Source organism: Bactrocera dorsalis, chromosome 4 (genome assembly GCF_023373825.1).
Source record: "Bactrocera dorsalis isolate Fly_Bdor chromosome 4, ASM2337382v1, whole genome shotgun sequence".
Lineage (NCBI taxonomy): Eukaryota > Metazoa > Arthropoda > Insecta > Diptera > Tephritidae > Bactrocera > Bactrocera dorsalis.
Window position 1 is genome coordinate 69219088 of NC_064306.1, and position 10796 is coordinate 69229883.

The following is a 10796-nucleotide window of genomic DNA, read 5'->3' on the forward strand; positions in this document are numbered from 1 at the left end:
TAGCTATCTAATGAGAATAATTACTATGGAGATTGTATTATTGCCTTAAGCAGTAACTCTTGTCGAATTTCGTGAAGATATATCGTCAAAAAAAGAATTTCCATACAAGAAATAGATTCCGATCGTTCACTTTGTAGGACAGCTATATCCGACAAAGGCGGTTCCGACAAATGAGCAGCTTCTTGGGGAGAAAAGAGTAAACATTTTCAGATCGATACCTAAAACACTGAGGGACCAGTTTGCGTATATAAAGACAGACATCCTGTTCAGAGAATAAAAATTTTTGAGAAAGATATTGGCCAGTTATTTTACCTATTAATGATATACTTGTATGTATATTTTGATGCAAAATGGGTATCTCTACCCAATGGAGTGTCAATAAGTTGATATCATGCCACATCTTACTGAACCTGTAATCGTTTATTTGAGTTATAGATATCAGTAATAACTTTTTCTTGATATTTTTAAAATTATTAACCATTAAGACTTCTTGATGAAAACCTTGGTGCAATATGGTACATGAGTTTATTAATAGTTTGTAATAAGATGGAAAGGTCTTTTTCGAATAGCGGTCTCATCTTATATATATCCAACCCTAGTTATTTTAATAGAAGGAAAGTTTCGAGTGAAATTTCGGCCTTTCCTTTTACGAGTTGGCTTAAAATTTTAAAATCCTTAATTTGGCGAATAATGGACAGGGAAAGGAGCAAACTAAAACTGTATAAGAAGCTCTGAGAGTTGCCTTGACCGCAAATAATAACCATAAAATTTATTATTTACTAAAATATTTTGAAGTAAATGCCGACATTAGTGAATTCCTTTAATTGTACCTCTAATTGACTAGTATATTTTGGGTAGTTTGGAAGAGTTTTCTTCTTCCTTAATCGCGTAGACACCGTTTACCCGGTTATAGCAGAGTTAACAACAGCGTCTTCCTTTAGTAATTCGGCCCCAATTCGAGATACCAAGTACGGCCTTCTCCACATGATCTCTCCAACGGAGTGAAGGTCTTTTTCTTCCTCTGCTTCCCATGGCGGGAGCTGGAGTATTTTCATCCATTAGGACGACATGACGCTCTCTCTTAACTCGCTGAACTGTATCAATGTTATCGTATAACCTCATCGTTCCATCGAATGCGTTATTCACCGCAAATTGAAGTAGTTGCATGAATGGGAGTCGCCTTGTCTGAAATCTCGTTTGCTATCGGACGGATCCGAGAGGTTCTTCTCGACCGTCACGGAGCTTTTAGAATTGCTCAACGTAACTTTACTCAACCATATTACTTTTGAGGGGATATCAAATTCAGACATAGCGGCATAAAGGTAGCTTTAAAATCGGCGAAGAGGTGGAGTGTGTCGATTCTCTTTTCACGGTCTTTTCCAAAATTTGGCGCATAATTAATATCTGGTCGGTTGCTGATTTTTAAGCCTAAAGCCGCACTGATAAGGCTCAATTAGTTTGTTGACAAAGCCCACATTTCTTTCACACAATACGCTCGATAGAACCTTATACGCGATGTTGAGGAGGCTTATCCCATGTTAATTGGCTCAAATTGTGGGGTCTTCCTTTTTGTGGATTAGACACACTTAAAATCCAATCGTCGGGCATGCATTCGTACGACCATATTCTACAAAGAAGCTGATGCATGCTCCTTATCAGTTCTTCGCCGCCTTGTTCGAATAGCTCGCCCGTCAATTCATCGTTCCCGCTGCTTTGTTGTTCTTCAGATGAGTAATTGTAATTAAGTTTTCACTGCCATTCAGCAGCCTGGAGAAGTGTCCCCTCCATAATTTTAATATGCTCTGGGCATCGGTTACTAGATCAACTCAGGGGGTTCTATAAGAGTACGCTCTGGGCTTGAAGCCTTCTGTTTGTGCCGCATTGTTTCGTAGAGTTTTCGAGCATTGTCTTTGGCAGCCAGGTTGTGAAGCTCTTCATACTCACGCATTTCGGCCTTCCTCTTTTTTTGTCTGCAAATGCGTATCGCTTCTCTCTTCAACTCTCGCTTCCCTCTTCAACTCTCGGTTTGAAAGAGTACTTTATAGAAAAGGTTATATGCACCTGATTGTTAAAGGCACATACAAATTTAAAGTTTGGTCGCCCAATACCTTAGACATCCATTCTTTTTTCTTCGCTTGACTCACGTTCAAACAAAAAATCTAGATAAATTCATTGAACCGAACTAAATTTGGCCAGACAGACTTATTTATACATACATACATACGGATATGGATGGCCAATAAAATGGATATAATAATAAAATAAATTTGACGGAATTGTTTAAATGAAGATTTATTGGCAGAAGCACCAAGATTGAAAAGGAAGACTTCAAAAAGGAGCGCCAAACAGCGGAAATATTGCCAGCGCTGCGGATATGGCGAAACTTATAGCGGGAACTAAACAAACGCGCTCACTTACCAAAAGAAATTGACGCTGCAGACATTTGAAAAAGATAGTAGACGCGCAAAAAATTTATTGTCTGCTTGCACGCGCGCGGGATGGAGGTAACTCAAAAACTTTCGTTAAATGATACATTTAGTGCCACAAAAAATGGCCGAATACTTTGAATTTCGTTGAAAAGGAAATTTGTTTTACAAAAATGGAATTTACAGCGAAGAAAAAATCAAAAAAAGTGCGGAGTTGCCGTATTTTAATGAAAATAGAGAGAGGCGAGTGAAAAACGCAAACACTGGACAGCAAATATGAAAATATGTGGGATGCAAACAATAAACTTACGCTTCCGGCTGGCAAACATCGACACACATACACGCACCAACGCAGACAAAAGCTTGTGCAAGCAAAATGACAACAAACAGGCAGCTGCAACGACGCTCGTCTGCTGCATTTCCGTGAAATGAATTGATGAGCAACGCTGCGCCGGATATGGCCGCACAATGCAGCGCAACGCTGGCGGCTGGGGCAGGGCGATGGTGAAAGGAGCCAGAGAATTAACTGCAACTGCTGAGAGGCGACAGTGTGTGTCCGGCGCATGTGGGTGCGGATGCGTGTGTCTGTGTTGAAGTGTGTTGGCTGACAGTTGGTTATTTCGAGATGTGGGCGCAGTGCTGCTGGTCACGTAATCAAGCGGACATTGTGTATCTACAAATATTTTGCACACACACATGCACACGCATGCACGCACATGCTGCCCCGCCCACATGTTTGCGTGCTTTTCTATTTGTATATTCATCAGCCGTTTACTCGGCGTGTTTCCCCGTCGCCGCAGGCCCTTGGCCGCCTGCGATGTGGCAGCGAAGCAATTTCATGCTATTTCCGTTTCATATTAAAGCGACATTAAAATTTGCTTGCGTGAGCCAAAGAGCAACAAAAACAACAAGCACAAGTATGTGAAAAATATGCTGATGGCAGCAATGCATCGATTGCGGTTGCAATGCGAAACGGAAATGCGACGGCCCGGCCGGATAAGTGTACATAACGGCACAGAGTTGATGAGCTACTGGCTGCTGCCTGCCTGTTGGCTGTTGGATGTTGGCGATCAGACGAAGACAAGCCGCCACCTACACATATCTGTGTGTGGGTGCGTTCACAAGTGCTCGCGAGTATATGTTGGTGCATAGTCACCATGGTTTGCACGTATTGATGTCACCGATAACAGTATTCTATCAGCGGCAACATGGATGGCTGCTGTTGATGACATTGTCGATTATGTTCGTGTTAGAGTTGACAATGTAGTTTTAGTTGATGTTTTAGCCAACATTGTTGTCGCTAGTGTTGTTGTGTTTGTTGTTGTTGTCGTAGTTGCCACTGGCATATTTGCTCTTTTGTTGCACGTCAGCACGTCAGCCGGCTTGGCCACCATTGCAAAGTGACAAGTGCAATGGACAAACTGCTGCCGGCAGCGCTCGTTTTCGGACCGTCATGTCGTATGAGTAATTTTCATTGCTCAACCTCGCGCCAAGTGCGGCTGCATTGACGGTTGTAATTTTGTCAGTTGCATTTCGCAGATTTGCAGGCATGAGGGGCAGGCAGCACAAAGGCTGAAGTATTGTGAAGGCGATGGAGCGGTGAGGCGGTTAGGTTTAATTAAAAACGTTCTTAGAATGTTGACGCAGTCAAAATTCAATCATCAGACTGATTACTCGCAATGTTTTTTGTGGTCGAGAGAGGGGAGGCGATTCGTTAGCTCTTTGTGTACACACCAAGTCCCAGCGACATTATTTGATGTTAAAGCTAAATTTTGAACTGAACTTTTCACCGCCACATAAACATTTTTGAAAATACAGTTTTTTGTAGGAAAAAAATTTCAAATTTTCGCTGAAAATATCATTTTAAATATTCTTAGAAAATTTTCCAAAAAAAATCTTTTAATTTGTGTAAAAATTATCTACCACCTGACTTAAAAAATTAGTTTCCATATCGTTACCTGAAAAGCAAAACAACGTATCATCAAAAAAATCGAAATTGAATTTTTTATTGCTTACGATTCACTACGTCATGTTACGTATATGTGTTATAAAGTTTTCAGCTTTCGCTCTCAGGAGTAACCAATATATAACCAATATTTAACCAATATATAGCTACTACATAACCAATATATAAGCACTTTATAACCAAAATTCAAAATTTGTTTCAATATGAGTGCTTTCTATTGTATCGTTTTTTCTTTGGCTGTCAACTTATGAACTGCGCTGTTATGTTATTTTGCATTTTAGGTGACGATATCTTCTTTGTAAAAATTACCCTTCATCCTTTGAATACTTCAGTAACTGTTGAGTGTACAGTTAATTTTGCTCTTCAATTTAATAGCGTTACTTCAGCAACCGCAGATAATTATTATTTTTTATTCATTTTCATACTTTCATGCATTTGCTTGTTGCTGAAATGCGGTTAACCGCAAAGTAGCCGAAAATGCATTAAAGCAACCGCAGCATTTCCATTTATTTTATCATGCGCGTACAGTTACATATGTATGTAAGTATATGAGTTATATAACATAAAATGGTTGCTTGTGAGCATTTGAGAATACATAAAATTACATGTTTATTTATAGTTAGGTGAATGAGGTTGTTGGGAAAGAAGAACAATGCGAACATTTTCCTATAATCACAAAAGTTGTCTTGGTCTGATTATACTAAATCTTTAAACAATTTTTCTTAGTTTGGGTCGTACATTCTTTTATGTTCTTGTAAAGTTGTATCTCCATATATCAATTAGTGCGTGTTTGGCAGCTGTTTGTTTGCGACGCGAAAAGTTCGTAAGACGATTTTGCAATGGAAAAAATTAAATAACTAGTTTGCTTCAAACTTTGTGTGTTCCACTGAAATCACGGGTAGGTAATTGTTAAAAATGTTCCCGAAGTGTTTTAGAGAGTCTACTTCAAGTAATTGAGTAGCACAAAGTATTCAGTGAAGATCGTAAAGTCATCGAAAAAGTTAAAGAAACAGTGCTTGAAAATCGGCAAGTTGGCATCAGGGAGAGAGCAGAGAACCTCAACATCTTTTTTGAATCTACATTTTGATTAATGTTTTGGGTATGAAACGTCCCATGATAGATTCCTATTAACAGACTTAAATCCTTCACAAAAACGACCTCAAATAAAAGCATTAGAGAGGCTTTTAACAAATGTATGGAAAATTGGATTTAGCCTGTTACTCCAAGAATTTATTTTAATATTTGTATTAAAAAGGCTCGGATAACTTCCCATTGGTATGGAAAGTTTGATTCGAGGTTCTGCGTCTCTTGCATTAATTCCTTCCGACGTTTTCGAGCCGTCAGTGCACTACTTGTTTGTACTAACCCTAAGCAGTAGCTCGAAAGTGGAATAATTCAATTGAGCCTGTTGCCAAAGGTAAGCCTGAACTTCTTTACCATTGGTGGCAATGGTGTTACAACACTTAACTCTTTCAGCCGCTGGGACAAGATTACTTTTCCTTTGCCACACCCTTCTGATGTCATTCGTAGGCTACTTGACCGATTACTAGGTGAAGTGGTGTGAGCTAGGATAAGTACGCGTACCTGACATGCAAGTGGTTGTTACTTCGATAGTTGGATCCCTACCGAAGTTTGCGAAGCTTTTGAGGGCCTCATATGTGATTATCGGTATCATGATCATGGTGCAACCTAAAGATCTTTGGCTTGCAGCCTCAGGATTTACCAGCTAGTCGATTGCACACCATTAGTGCCTTAGTCGCTTTGATTATGTTCAGGTAAACATGCTGCTTCCACCGCAGAGTGGAATCTAGCGTGAGATCAAGATAATACTCGACCAAGTTAGTCATCTTCACTTCTCTGCCCCAAGGGTAAGGTTCCTGGGGCCGGGCAGGGAGGGACTTACATTTCGTGAACATGACGATGGTCTTCGAGTGGTTGATGTTCAGCTTAAACTCACCGGACCATCCTTTAGCCAGGCTTAAACCCCTTTGCATTAAAGAAAGTGTTCTCGAAATTATCTCTGGCTATAATAACATTGATAGCGGATCCCAGTGAGCAAAACTAATAGGTCGTCCGCGATCACACCTTACAGATACTTGATTGAGGTAAAGTAGTTAATAATTTTTGTCAATTTTCTTCTAGAAAATATGTTCTTTAAGAAAAACTTTTATCAGGTTCCGACGAAAGTTCACTAGCACAATTACATATGTGCTGGATCCACTATTGTCGCCTAAAACTAAAAAATAATACTTAAAGTTGTATTTATTCAGCCATGAAATCGACTTTCTTAACATATGCTCTGTAACAACCTTCTGGATGACACTAATCATCACTTTGCATGCCTTCGGAATTTTAATATTAGAATAATACAACCAAATTAGAGGGATTTTGAGATCCTCCGTTAGATGACGACTCTAATTCCAAACCAAATAGCAAAAATAACAAATGAATACTGCATGAAGTGGAATTATCAAAAATCTAGAGAATGTCGAAATTCGGTGAATCAAGCCACAAAGGTTGTCTTCGTCTCAGGTAAGTACATATCAAAATTATTATTATTTTTTTTCATTTTCATATATGTTACATTCTCATGCCATCAAGCTGGAGGGTCTTTCTCTGTAAAGTCAATAAAACCGTTTTCATTCCTTCGCACGTGCGCCCGCGACAAAACGAATTAATGGAAGTCTAGTTATTGAAAAGCCAAGCCATCAATCACAATTATTAAATCGTCACTCATCGCTCGGCTGTGCAGACAGCGATTTGCAGATGCATTTAAATTTCAATTCAAAATGTAAGTACATATTTGCACAGCACAAGGATGAGGGGAAAGCCGAGAGTCAGCAAAGATTGGAAAGGTGAAATAGCGCCACAGCAACGAAGCTGTGTGGGAGGCAGATGAAATTATCGGTGTGAGTATTTATTGAATTAAAAATTCAGCGGTTTGATTTTGGAATCAATACTGCCATAAGTTATGGCTAACGGTACAAAGAAATTGAATCGCGACTACACAAAGGCAAGTATGGGAGTTTATATACATATATATTCGATAGAAATGGATATTGTGAGTTGAGCGCCAACAAGTGGTGTGAGAACCGAATTTGAATATCCTTTTGCAAACTGAGCGCTTCACGTTAACGCCGCGCAAGCTGAAGAAAGAAACAAGCAATCAAATGAAATCGAATATTATACATCTGTATATTTACATGTGTGCATGCGAATATCTCAATTCAAAGGTGATGGAAATTGAGCTTGTTTTGAAATGTGTGACAAGGACTCCACAGAAGCGTCTGAGCGAAATGAAGCGAGCAGAGTGGCGACCGAGCGACTGAATTACAGCAGCAACATATTGGTTGGCTGTTTGCTGGCGCAGTCAATGTCATTTAAGCTTATCGCCACTCATCTACATAGCTCAAGTACACAAGTGGATTACGAAAAAAGGAAAAACAAAAAAAAAAGAAAAACAAAAATAAAAAGGAATAATGCAAAGTAAATAAATAAACGACAGCGCATAACACTTTAAATAAAGTAATTGTGTTTATTTTTTTAGCACCCTGGAAATTGTTATCTCAGATAACAGCAGCGCGCTGTTGTTGGTGTTGCTGCTGTTGAAAACGAGAAATGAAAATAAATATGCAAAAGAGAAAGTAATAAAAAATTAATACGCTGATGAGCGAACAGATTGAAAAATGAAAAAATGATTTAAAAAAGCTCTTTTGCGCGCAACGCGCCATACACGGCGTATACGTAATGCGAAACGCGCGGCCTAAGTAAATCTGCGCGTTTGTTGGTAGTATATGTGCACACATGTGCAATGAGGCAACGATTTCATTACTTCAATGCGCCCAAATGATTTGGCTTCCCTCACTTGCAATCCCTACTACCGTCAGCACCAATCGGCTGCCGCGGCTACAAACATAACGGTGTATGCAAATGAGTTCGTTGCGCCTGTGCGGGGTAACAATAAATCAAGCAAAGAAAAAGGTATGTGAATTCGTATATTTCAATAAGTGTGCACGTGTGTGTGTGTGTGTGCAGCGCCTCAAAGTCAGCACTCAACGCCCGGAAGTAGGCAATGAATATTTAATGTAAATTTTTTCGGTGCTGAAAATAATTTTGTAAAATGCAAAATAAAGAAGTGGAAATCCCTTAAGAATTTCGAAATTGATGCTTTCGGGTATATGAAAATGTTCGTTCACGTATATACATACATATATTAGCATAAGCAAATGTGTGCGCATTAACGGTTATGTGTGGGTGCTATTATACGCGTATTTGATCATTGGCTGCCGTTTTCGGGTGTATGAACACTTCAAAGTTGACTTTTTGAATTGTAAATTGGTCGGATATTGTGCTGATAGAGGCTGATGGTGCGTGACGACTTGGAAAAGCGAATAAAGGCAGGCACAAAAATATTTGTAAATTTTTCAACAATATTATTATCGCATCAGTTGCAACTTGAAAGCGAATGAAGGTGCCTACTTTGAAAATATTTATACTGATTTTTATTTTTCATGTATAAGAATATGTATGTATATGTATATAATTAAATATGTGTTTGGCTATCAAAAAGAATCCCGGTGGCATCTTGTATCCGTCTGCAACTGGCGGATATTGGAAGCTAAACATCGAAGAGAGAGCAAAAAAGGCGTCGATTTCCTTATACTGTATATATTTTTGCCATTGTCAAAAGGTGGGGTCTTTCACTAAAAGTGGTTCTCTGGATCTTGACTACAGTCAAGCCCATTATGTTATATGGAGCCTTTATGTGGTGGAGGGCTCTAGAAAAAACCAGCAAAGAAACTTGAAAGCGTGGAACGCACGGCGCTAATTAGCGTGTGTTGTGCACTTAGGTCCACTCCAACCATTGCACTTAACGCCATCTTACACATAGTGGATGTAGACCTCGTCGAATAGGCGTATAGCTGCGAAAGATGCTATCAGACTCAGAGAAGCTGGGTTCCTAAAAGGACACGTGTCTGAACACTTGGAAATCTTCACACACTTTGAATTTAAACCGAATCACTTGGATTACGGAGTCGCCAAACCGAGGTCTGGTGATTCCTTCTCTGCCAGGTCACAGCGGAATTGCAGAAAATCGTAAAACTGATGAGCTAGCAAGGAAAGGCATGTTAGAACCGTTATCAGTAGAATGAAAGTGGCTCAGTGCTTTCGTATCTTCTACTACCAGACAGCTGGACTTCGCGGAGGCTTGATCACTGCTGTGACACCATTGGTGCATACGCTGTCACAAAGCCTTTCGTCACAAGATCGATCGGCAGAGATCTAGTGATCTCTTTGACCTCAGTAAGGCTAGTCTTTCCCAAGTAGTAGGTATTTTAAACACAGGAGTTCTTACCGTTCTCTCCGAAATAACAGCCCTTGGCCGGATAAAATTCAGGTCAATTCCGGTAAAGTAAAAACGGCTGTTGTGGGAATTATTCTTTTCTGTGGCTTCACAAAGAGCTACATATATGTAGCAGAAGATGCGATATCTCTAGAACAGTCATCAAACCAAACCTAACATTATTAATGGTATTCAATTGTTTTAATGGCAATAATTACTATTAAAAATACAGAATGATATTATATATGTATGTAGATATATGGAAGCTATTTGATATCGTGGTCCGATCTGTACAATTATTACGGATATTATAGCGCCGTCTTGAATAGTAATCTGTGCCGAGTTTCGTTTTAAATTTCATTGATCAGTTTGTATGATGGCTATATGCTATAGTGATCCGATATTAGTGGTTCCGACATATGAGCAAAGATTGATTATCTCAAAGACTAAAGGACAAATTCGCGTATACACAGACGCGCAGGGCCACCCCGACTCAGCTTGCTATTCTGATCAATTATAAAGTATACTTTATACGTACATATATTAAAGTATACAAACTTCTTAGCACACTTAATTAAGTCTCTTCATCGTATTAAATTTTTACTTCCCAAATTGCTGAATTTTCCACCGAATTTCCGATCCACAATCCTACCAGCCGTATTTTTTAAATATTGCGCACATTTCAGCGCAGCACATTGTAAGGAAATCTTCGTAGTCTTATTAAAGTAACTAAATTATGGCCATTAAATGAGTTAATGCAAAGGAAATGAAATGTAATTGTAGATGTGGCAGGAATATTGCACTCAGCTCATTTACTTCTGAATGCATTCATTGCCAAGTGCTGAGTGCATAAAAAGTTTAAAGCACACGCTCACACACACACACACACACAGCGACTCACACACGTACACCAAGCAAGGGAAAGATAAATTTTGCCTCTGAAAAGTGGAAATATTTGAGAGCATATTTCGAGTATTAAAATTAAAACCGGGAAACTGCAAGCAAAAACAATGAAAGCTGCAATGTAAACTGCCGCGCTGCCATTATTTCGTTAAACTTT